This window comes from Heptranchias perlo, chromosome X (genome assembly GCF_035084215.1).
Source record: "Heptranchias perlo isolate sHepPer1 chromosome X, sHepPer1.hap1, whole genome shotgun sequence".
NCBI classification, from domain to species: domain Eukaryota; kingdom Metazoa; phylum Chordata; class Chondrichthyes; order Hexanchiformes; family Hexanchidae; genus Heptranchias; species Heptranchias perlo.
This window is the reverse complement of record NC_090370.1, coordinates 23,558,259-23,569,391: the sequence shown is the minus strand read 5'-3', so window position 1 is coordinate 23,569,391 and position 11,133 is coordinate 23,558,259. Positions and strand designations below refer to the sequence as shown.

The 11,133-nt window shown below is 44.4% G+C and overlaps 2 non-coding genes across 2 annotated transcripts; both read right to left on the bottom strand.

Moving 5' to 3' along the window:
* Nucleotides 1-1,594: 1,594 nt before the first annotated feature.
* trnar-ucg (transfer RNA arginine (anticodon UCG)) lies at nt 1,595-1,683 on the bottom strand. Its single transcript is given in 2 exon segments — nt 1,595-1,630; nt 1,647-1,683. It is a non-coding gene; the product is annotated as a tRNA-Arg (tRNA).
* A 3,252-nt stretch (nt 1,684-4,935) lies between these two features.
* On the bottom strand, nt 4,936-5,030 carry trnai-uau (transfer RNA isoleucine (anticodon UAU)). Its single transcript has 2 exons — nt 4,993-5,030; nt 4,936-4,971 (listed from the first exon to the last, which is right to left on the bottom strand). It is a non-coding gene; the product is annotated as a tRNA-Ile (tRNA).
* Nucleotides 5,031-11,133: the final 6,103 nt, after the last annotated feature.

Sequence of the window (11,133 nt, the reverse complement as noted above, 5' to 3'; positions counted from 1 at the left end):
CTGACGACATCTGCACGGATGTTAATTCTTCTCCTGTGTTACTGATTGTATCTCAGCTGGTGTGAATCGCCCTTTCAACCCTCTCCCCGCGTTCCTGACTGTATCTCCTCAGATGTTAATTTCTCTCGCTTATACTATCTCTACGTAACCACTCTCCACTAGCGACATGTGTTACCGATTGTATCTTTACTGATATTATCACCCAGTCACCACTTTTCCCTCAGCTGCATATGTGATCGACTGTATTTCTAAGGATATTTAGACCTTTCCTCAGGTGAACTACCCACCTCAAACATTCCCCTTCAACACAGACTCTCGGCCACCCCACGCCCGACACAGACTGACCCCTTTTTCTTTCTCAGGCTCTTATTCCCCCACTCCCTCCAATTTATTTCGTCGCCCCTCTCTCATTGGGTCCAGAGTCAAAGTTGAGAACTCACACAGCCACTCTCTTCCAGCTGTACCGCTATTTCTGGTTCATCTGTCCCGCCTGTGGGATAGGATCTACCCAGTGATCGTGGATGCAGGCTGTTATTCGACTCATCCGTCCGAGTTACTCCGCCCATTGTATGGTACCAATGCAACAGATGTTGATGAGGAGCACTTTGCCAGAGGCACCGCTGGGGTTTGATATGAGGGAGTGGCATTGCTGGGATTTGAACCTTCATGTTTACAAGACAAGTGTTTTAACCACTGATCCACGGCACCCACATGTTTTGATTGGTTTCCTAATGTTATGGTGTTGATACATTTGCCAAGCCTCTTTGTTGCGCCTTCTCCCTCAATATGTCTGCGCAATAACATCTATCTTTTGTTCATCGGCCTCTGAATGGTAAACAATGGGTATCAGTCATGATCTTCTCTTCCTTATCCCCTGTCAACACATCATATATCTGGCTCTATTTATCGTGTTGTACTCCCACACTCTCACTCTCTCCAGACTATCTGGTCTTGTCCGATGACATTTCTCATCTCTTCCCACAAAATGTTGGTGAGTGATGTCTGTGATACACCAGGCCCTGACCGCCTCCTGTGGGTGACCTACTACAAATACTGCACAATAGTTTAATGTGTGTGTGTTTTACATGAGGAAAAGTGTATCAGCGTGAGTCAACCTGGTGTATCTATTCTTAGACAAACGGCAATTTTGCTTCAGAGCATTTAAATTTTAGAAAGCCTGACTTGGTAAGACAAGTTGTCCATTTCCATTTCAGCAAAATATGAACAATCCAGGGATACAGACTTAAAACACCGGTTTCGGATTGGTGTTAATAGCTTTCAAGCCCATTTTCATTACACAAAATTACGTGGGGCCGTAACAAAAGTTCAATACAATAACGAAACGGATGGGCTTCGGACACATACGTGCAGAGCACAATGGATTCGCCGACCATTTCTGAATCCAAACAGGAGAAATAATGTCACTTTTACACTATGTCCTGCCAGTGTACCCAGATCGACAATCTTGAAAACGTGGAGTCAATTTCTGAAAGGAAAGTAATTTCGGGATTTCGGTTCCATCAGACTGTTCGAAACGGTCGGGTGCAAAACAGTTGGGGCGCACGTCGGACAAATTTTCACCCAGCGAGTAAAATGACCACGACAGGACTCGAACCTGCAATCTTCTGATAACAACTCGAATAATACCGAAGTCAGAAGCCTTATCCATTAGGCCACGCGGCCGATGAAAAATTGCTGCACCAGAAAGGTGCAGAAAGGTAGTGAATTTAATGAGTGTGTCCGGGATAGTTTTCGACAGCAGTGTGTCCAAGAGGCAACAAGGGGGCAAGACATTCTAGATTTTGTAATGAGAAATGAACCAGATTTAGTTAAAAGCTTGACTGTGCATGAACATCTATCCAAAAGCGACCATAACATGATCGAGTCCAATGTAGTATTTGAAAGGGAAAAAAAGTGAATCATCTGCTGAGATTCTGGACTTGGGTCAGGCCGACTTCAATGTGATGAAACAGAGACTGTCCACAGTAAACTGGGCAAATCTATTAATGGGTAAAACGACTAATGATCAGTGGGAAATGTTTGAAGAAGCATTTAACGTGATACAGAATCAGTTTATACCCCTGAGGGGCAACAAGTCTACTTGCCAAAACAAACCAGCCATGGACAACAAAAGAGGTAAGGGACAGTATGAGACATGAAGAAAGGGCACACAAAAAAGCAACAAATGGCACAGATCCTGGCGAATGGGAAAGATACAAAGATCAACAAATGGTCACAAAACAGATAATAAGAGCTACAAAAAGAGAGTATGAAAAGAAACTTGCAATGGATATCAAAACCAATACGAAGAACTTTTATAGTTATATTCGGAAAAAGAGGGTGGTCAGGAGCAGTGTTGGCTCCTTAAAAACTGAAAGTGGGGATAAGATCATTGACAATGGGAAAATGCGGACGTGTTGATTAATTACTTTGCGTCAGTATTTACAGTGGAAAAAGAGGATAGCATCCTGGAAATCCCAAGAAAACTAATATTGAATCGGTGACAGGGACTCAATGAAATTAATAGAAGTAAAATAACAGTAATGAAGAAAATAATAGCACTAAAGAGTGACAAATCCCCAGGACCAGATGGGGAGTGTCAATGGATGTTATTTATATGGACTTCCAGAAGGCATTTGATTAAGTCCCACATAAGAGACTGTTAGTTTGGATAGAAGCCCATGGAATCGAGGGAAAAATACGGACTTGGTTAGGCAGTTGGCTGAGCGAAAGGCGACAGAGAGTAGGGATAATGGGGAGGTACTTACATTGGCAGGATGTGACTAGTGGAGTCCCGCAGGGATCTGTCTTCGGTCTTCAACAATTCACAATATTTATTCACGACTTAAATGAAGGCATGGAAAGTCTCATATCTACGATTGCCGATGACACAAAGAGTGGTGGCATTGTTAGCAGTATAGATGAAAACAGAAAATTGCAAAGGGATATTGATAGATTAAATGAATGGACAAAACTGTGGCAAATGGAATACAATATCGGCAAATGTGAGGTCATCAACTTTGTATCAAAAAAGGATAGAACAGCTTACTTTCTAAATGGTAAAACGTTAAAAACAGTGGATGTCCAAAGGGACTTTGGGACTCAGGTCCACAGATCATTGAAGTGTCATGAACAGGCGCAGAAAATAATCAAGAAGGCTAATGGAATGCTGGCCTTTATATCGAGAGGACTGGAGTACAAGCGGACAGAAATTATTCTGCAGCTGCACAAAGCCGTGGTTCGACCGCACCTGGAGTAATGTTAGCAGTTCTGGGCACCGCACCTTCGGAAGGACATATTGGCCTTGGAGGGAGTGCAGGGAAGGTTTACTAAAATGATAACCTGACTTCAAGGATTAAGTTACGAGGAGAGATTACACAAATTGGGGTTGTATTCTCCAGAATTTAGAAGGTCAAGGCGTGATCTGATCGAAGTTTATAAGATATTAAGGGGAACAAATAGGATGGATAGAGAGAAACTATTTCCGCTGGTTGGGGATTCTCGCAGTAAGGGGCACAGTCTAAAAATTAGAGCCAGACCATTGAGGAATGAGATTAGAAATCATTTCTACACACAAAGGATGGTAGAGGTTTGGAACTCTCTTCTGCAAAAGTCAACTGATGCTCGCTCAATTGCTAAATTTAAATCTGAGAGAGATCGCTTTTTGGCAAAGAAAGGTATTAAGGCATATGGGCCAAAGGCAGGTATATGGAATTAGTTCACACATCAGCCATGATCTTATCAAATGGCGGAGCAGGCACGAGAGGCTGAATGGCCCACTCCTGGTCCAATATTCCTATGTTCCTAATTGATTAGAGCAAAGAAATCAGATCAGCCCAACGAACCTCGCTGTTCATCATCCAATTAACAAGCTGCAGATAACTGCACCAATCCAAACATTTCCAGGTAACTATGGAAGAGACTCACTTTGAAGCAGTTTCGACACAAAGCAATCTCTGCACATACAAGGGACGGGTGGTGTAAACGGGCAATCAGTGGTCTTTCCAACTGATATTCTACTGTCCAAATGTTTCTGGTAAAATAATGATCAGAGTAGAACAAAGCCCTTTTCTGAGAATGCTCAACAATGGTCAACATATTGACAAAACATCGCAGGGATCGACTCTCCCGCAGTTATTATTCCGCTGGAAAGGCAGAACTTGCCAGCTGTTCTAAAATTGATAGCCTGAGCAGGAACTTGAACCCTGGACCCTCAGATCACTACTTTGCTGAAAAGTTCGATGTTCCACCGACTGAGCGATCCAGGCCGCCCGATGTTTACGCTTTCATCATGCAGATTCATGGTTGGTCTCTGAATTTCCCCTTGAGGACGTCGAAATGGGGTCCGTTTTGCAAAATTCTCAGCAACGTTTTGAGGAGAATCCTTGCCTGTGTTGAACCTGATGTGAGAAACATGGAGAGGAAACTCGTGAGTTTACAGTTCTCCTTGTTTGTGCCAAATGTCCTGTCATCCGTTCGCACTAATTGCCTTTGTTAAAAAACACTTGACCCAGTGCCTCAAAAGCTGAACTTGTCCCACACGGGAGCAGGAAATGGTCTCCCGACCTGTCAGAGGATCAACAACTGAAAGCGGAATAATTCCACCCGTTACTCAGTGACACCGGGCAACACATTAACCTTCCGAATTTTCCGACACGACATTTCAAACAGAAGAATGTCTGTTTCACGAAAAGAAGAATTGTGTGTTCGGTTCATTAAATTTAAAGATCTCGTGCCGCCTCCTTTGCCATTTCATTTTGACGCCAATCGCCCCTCTCCCGCCTATTCACAAATAAACTCACACCTGCTATTGTCATACGGCCGACCAGAGAACCCTCAGTGCCCACAGGAGAACACGAAGAAGGAGATGCTTCATGGAACACACCAGCTGAATCTTGAACTCGGGTGGAAATGTTCAGAAGCAAAAATTAAAACTGCTCCAGGTGAGGATCGAACTCACAACCTCGGCATTGCTCAAGCCATATACTGTTATATAAGTACCGCGCGCTAACCGATTGCGCTACTGGAGCCCCATATAAGTAATGCGCGCAGCAAACAGCCTCATTTGCGGCCTGTGAGACTCTCTGTTCTTCCAGTCTGTTTCCAAGTGAACACATGCAGCAAACTGCCGTTCGGACATTGGTGTTTCATTGGTCGAATTCTCGCCTGCCTCACAGGAAGCTGGGGTTCGATTACCGCCCAATGCAGGAGCATTTTCATTCGGTATTCATGACATCGTGTGAATTGGGATAAATTCATATTCAGCTTCAATCTGCACAACATCTTGAGACATTTTCTTTTCTCCACGTGTGTTGCGTTGACGAAACCTCGTCATTCTGTCCTCGAGAGCTGAAACAGGCTCTGGAATTAAGTCAATCCTGCCTTCTGCATCGCTGAAACGATGTGAGAAGCAAATGAGTGAATTTTCAACAAAAGTGGCGCCAGAACACCGCTCGATTGGGATTTGAACCCGAGACCTCTCGCATAAATGATCAGCAAAACCGCCCGCAGCGAGGATTATTCCCTTGACATATCAGTACAACAAATAGGGTCGTGCAACCAGTGTGCAATTCGCAACCACCCACAGCCGACCGGCCAGCCTTTCAGGCCACTTCTGTTCATCCAAACTCGTTTTCTGTTCCGATGTTCAGCAATGTCAAGTTGAGCACCATCTATTTCAAGTCACCAACATTCGGCTCTCTTTACCACATTCGTTTTGAATGAACGACTTGTGTTATCAAGTCAGACTTTGCAGAATTTACTGCTCTGAAGCTACATTGTCATCTGTCTCGGCATCCGCAGGTTTTACACTGAAACATAAGTATAATAAAATTGCTCATTTTTCACTGTGAGGGAGAAGAGAGATAAATGTGGAGACATTAGCTTCGAACTCATCATCTGGGATGCACTTTTGCTTCTCCTACAGTCTCAGTCTTTCTTTCTTTACCCTTCTCTGTTGGTTTTGCAGGTTCGATCAGCCTTGGCCTTTCAAGGACGCCTGCGAATTCCATCAGGGGAAAATACAAAGAGACAAGAGACTGAGACAGGGAGAGATAGAGAGATTAAAGTACAGGAAAAAAGAGTGTAAATGTCAACTTTTGCGAATTAGCAGAATTTAAGATGGAGCTGGGAACAATTCCTTCATGTATTTTGAAATCTTGCAAGAGACCATCGGGCTTTCAATTCAAAGTGTCCATGTTGCGGAGTATCTCTCCTCGAGTTGGAAAAGTGATCATTTAATTTGAACTCAAACAGCTGCGATGCAAGGAGAATGCGAAAATCCCTTGGAAAATCCCATTAGATTACAAGAGCGACGGCTTAACCATTCAACCATTGCTGCACGAGTGTACATTAGAATGCGTACGGTTATCACAGGCGATCTGTCAGACTGTAAATTCTTTCAGACAGGTATTCAAAGCGAGAAATGTAATTTGTTGCGGTTCAGGCATTGGTGTTTAAGCAGGAGAAATCTCGCTTCTTTTGCAAGTCAGTTGGATTCGATTCCCGGCCATTACAGAAACTTTTTGAATTGTGCACCCATGAGATTGCCTGAATTGGGATCAATTAATATTCAGATTCAGTCCACACACCATCCTGAGACATTTTCTGTTCTGCCCGTATGTTGTGTCCACAAACCCTTTGCATTCTGTCCTTTGGTTCTCAAACATGCTCTGAATATGAATCAATTCTGCCATCGGCAACGCTGAAACGATGTGAGAAACCAATTGGTGATTTTTGACGAAAATAGTGACACAGAGGGAGATCGCCTGGCATTTGAACCTGATGCTCGTCTGTCATTGGAGACTCTCCCATTTCAATCTCCATCTCCGGGCTGAGCCTGAATAAATCCGTCAGCTTGTGATTCTTTGCGAGAGAGCGGGAGATGTTGAGAAATGAGCTGAAGATTTCCCTCGATTTATTAATAGTGCACATTCTCACATACATTAGATAATGGACATTCACATAGACTTTAAACCCTTTTTATTTGTTGATCACACGCTGCTTGAGGGAGGAGCGGCTCCGGGTTTGTTGGAAAGACTGTGCTTGTGCGGGGAGCAACGGGCCAAATGGCCGAGGGGACCTGTTCGGTGCGAGTCCATCACAGCCTCAGACTGACGAAAGGAAGGGGCGGTTCGTGAAAAAATGGGCGAATATGTAGTTTCTGAGTAGATTTTGAAGGTAGGTGGGTCAGTTTGCAAGGTCACTGAGAGACGATGGATTTTGCAGATGACAGGATAAATAGACACAAATATCTCATCTCCCCGCCTCTTTCAGCTGCTGAATAACTTAATGCTCAAGAGATGTTCTCACTGCCCCAGGCCAATTATCCCGAGTCACACTGTCCTTCCAATCCTGCACACGTTGCTTAGCTTTGAAACTGTCCATCACCCCCGTGCTCGCTCACCTACATTGGTTCCCAGTTCGCCAATGTCTCGACGTTAAAATCCTCATTCTTGCGTTCAGATCCCTCCGTGGCCTCGCCTCTCCCTATTGATGAAACCACCCCCAGCCCGACAACCCTCCTAGATCACTGTGTTCCTCAAATTTTTCCCCTTTTGCACTCCTGATTTTAATGGCTCCACCACTGGCGGTCTTGCCTTCAGCTGCCTAGGCCCAATTCTCTGGAATACCCGACTTAAACCCCTTCGCCTCTCTCTCTTCCTTTATGACGCTCATTACAACCGACCTTTTTTCACTATGTTTTAGTTCACCTGTTCGAATATCTCCTTTTGTGGACCTGTGTCAAATGTTATCTGATTCCGCTCCTGTGAAGCGCCATGGGACAGTTAATTGTGTTAAAGGCCCGATATAAATGTAAGTTGTTGTTAATTGTAAGGTCTCCCATCATTTAATGAAGTAAGGATATGACAGTAAGCTTGGTAACTCCGAAGCGTCTGTTGCTGCACCCGATTCACCGTTTCCATCAGCAGCCCAGATGTACGCTCTCGATAGGATGTTTATGGTGAGACTGAGGGTAAATCACAGGGTGAAGCACCGAGCACCAGTGAGCAGGAGGAGCTGGAAATAATCATGATAGTTACTGTAACACAAACTTTGAACAGCCCATACCTTAAACAATGACCCAATATAAAACCAATCGCCAGTTCCAGAGTCGATGGACACGGGTCGTGATTTGCACACGGTTCTGACTCACTTGGTACCAGACACGCTGCCGTCAACAGTAAAGAGTTGGAGCCGGATCCAGCAGAGTGAAATTAGGACCGACCTCTGCGGAGTACCCAGAGTTTGGGTGGCCGAGTAAGAGCAGAAGCCAGAGCGGTTTCTCAACCAGCCGCTGATGCCGGAGTGAAGCGAGTCCCATTCCGAGACGTGTCTGCCAGCCGCCTGCCGGGCCTCGTCGCACGGAAGGGGACCGATGCAGGACTGATTACCACACACAGATTTCAGTCAGGAAGGCTGTCTCCAGTATTGGCTCAGGTCGTCGAGCGATCTAAAACGCAGTGTTTAGTTCACAATTTATTCTGTCGATGGGGGTTTAAATTGCACTTAGAACATTGTAATTTTTATTCACTTACGGAGTTATTTCTGTGCATTCGGCTGGAGGTCCTTTTTCCTGTCCAGTGAGATTTGCCCCTTCAAAAAAATCAACCCGCCCTCCATCCACGGCAGACTTTGACGTCCATCGGTTTATGGTAAAACCGAGCTTTGAACTAAAATATACAATACAAAAACACACGGCGGGTCATTCAATATAAGCGGAGAGAAGAGGCAATTTTAATTTCGGCTCTTCTGATTTAAACATTAAATAAACGAACCGTTTGTAAACAGCAAAGGAAGTGACAGAACTGGGAAAAGTGACCTTGGGAACTGACCCTCCTGCCAAAAAATCTACTCAATAACTACTCTTCGCCCATTTTTCACGAACCTCTGCTTCCTTTCGTCAGTCTGAGGCTGTGATGGACTCGGGGAACAAAAATGTCCTCTCCGCCATTTGGCCCTTTGCTCCCCGCACAAGCACAGTCTTTCCAACAAACCCGGATGTACCAATGCGCTCCTCCCTCCAGCAGGCTGTGATCAATAAATAAAAATTGTTGAAAGTCTGTGTGAAATTCCATTTTCTGATATATGTGAGAATGTGCACTATTAATGAATCCACGGAAATCTTCAGCACATTTCTCAACATCTCCCGCTCTCTCGCAAAGAATCACAAGCTGACGGATTTATTCAGACTCAGCCCGTAGATGGAGATTTAAATGGGAGAGTCTCAAATGACAGACGAGCATTTGGTTCAAATGCCAGACGAGCCCCCTCTGTGTCACAATTTTAATCAAAAATCACCAATTGGTTTCTCACATCGTTTCAGCGTTCCCGATGGCAGAATTGACTTATATTCAGAGCATGTTTGAGAACCAAAGGACAGAATGCAAAGTGTTCAACGACGCAACATCCAAGCAGAAAAGAAAATGTCTCAAAATGGTGTGTGGATTGAATCTGAGTTTGAATTGATCCCAATTCAGGCAATCTCATGGGTGCTTCATGCTAAAAGTTTCCGCAATTGCTGGGAAACGGAACCTACTGAATTGCAAAGAAAGCGAGATTTCTCCCACTTAACCCTCAATTACTAAACGGCAGCACGTTACATATATCGCTTTGGAAAACTGTCTGAAAGAATTTACAGTCTGCCAGATCGCCTGTGATAACCGTATGCATTCTGATGCATAACCGTATAGAAATGGCTGAATGGTTAAGGCTTTCGGCTAATAATTTAATCGACTTTTCCGAGGCATGTTCATATCTTCCTTGCATCGGAAGTGTTTGGGTTCAAGCGAAATAATCGTCTTTCAAACTCTCGGAAAGATTCTCCGCAACGCGGGCACTTTCAGTTGGAAATCTAATGATCTCTTGCAGGATTTCAAAATACATGAAGGAATTGATCCCAGCTCCATCTTAAATTCTGCCAATTCGCAAAAGTTGACAATTACACTCTTTTTTCCGATACCTTAATCTCCCTGTCTCAGTCTCTTGACTCTTTGTATTTTCTTCTGGTGGACTTCTCATGCTTCCTTGAACGGCCAATGCTGATCGAACCTGCAAAACCAACAGGGAAGGGTAAAGAAAGAAAGACTCAGAGGGTAGGAAAAGCAAAAGTGCATCCCAGCTGATGAATTCGGAGCAAATGTCTCCATATTTATCTCTCTTCCCCCTCACAGTGAAAAGTTCGCAATTTTATTTTACTTATGGTTCAGTGTATAACCTGCGGATGCCGAGACAGATGACAATGCAGGTTTAGAGGAGTAAATTCTGCAAAGCTTTACTTGAGAATATAAGTCGGTCATTCAAAACGAATGTGGTAAAGCTCGTCCAATATTGGTGACTTGAAATAGTTAGTGCTCAACTTGACATTGCTGGACATCGGAATAAAACACGAGATTGGATTGACAGAAGAGATTGAAAGGCTGGCTGGTCGGCTGTGGGTGGCTGCGAATTGTGCACTGGCTGCACGACCTTGTTCGTGGCGGCAGTTTGGTCTTGGGATATAATTATCGCTTACGGCGGTTTTAATGATTGTTTGGGCGAGAGGTCCCGGGTTTAAATCCTAATCCAGCACGGCTGTTTCGCAACTTAGGGTGAAAACTCACTCATTTGCTTCTCGCATTTTTTCAGCGATACAGAAGGCAGGATTGACTGAATTCCAAAGCAAGTTTCAGCTCCAGAGGATAAAATACCAAGGTTTCGTCAACGCAACACACGTGGAGAAAAGAAAGTGTCCCAAGATGGTGTGCAGATTGAAGCTGATTGTGAATTTATCCCAATTCACGCGATGTCATGAATGCAGAATGAAAATGCTCCTGCATTGGGCGGTAATCAAACCTCTGCATCCTGTGTGACAGGCAAGAATTTGACCACGAAAACACCAATGGCCGAACGGCAGTTGGCTGCATGTGTCCACTTGGAAACCTGTCAGAAAGAACATGCAATCTCACAGGCCCAAAATGACGGTGTTTGGTGGAACTGAATCGTACGCAGTGTTAGTGGTGCAATCGGTTCGCGCCCAGTACTTAAATACCAGTATTAGGCTCCAGTAAACGCCGAGGTTGTGCATTCGAGCCTCACGTGGAGCAGTTGAACCTTTTGCTTCTGAACACTTCCACCCGAGTTGAAGACACAGCT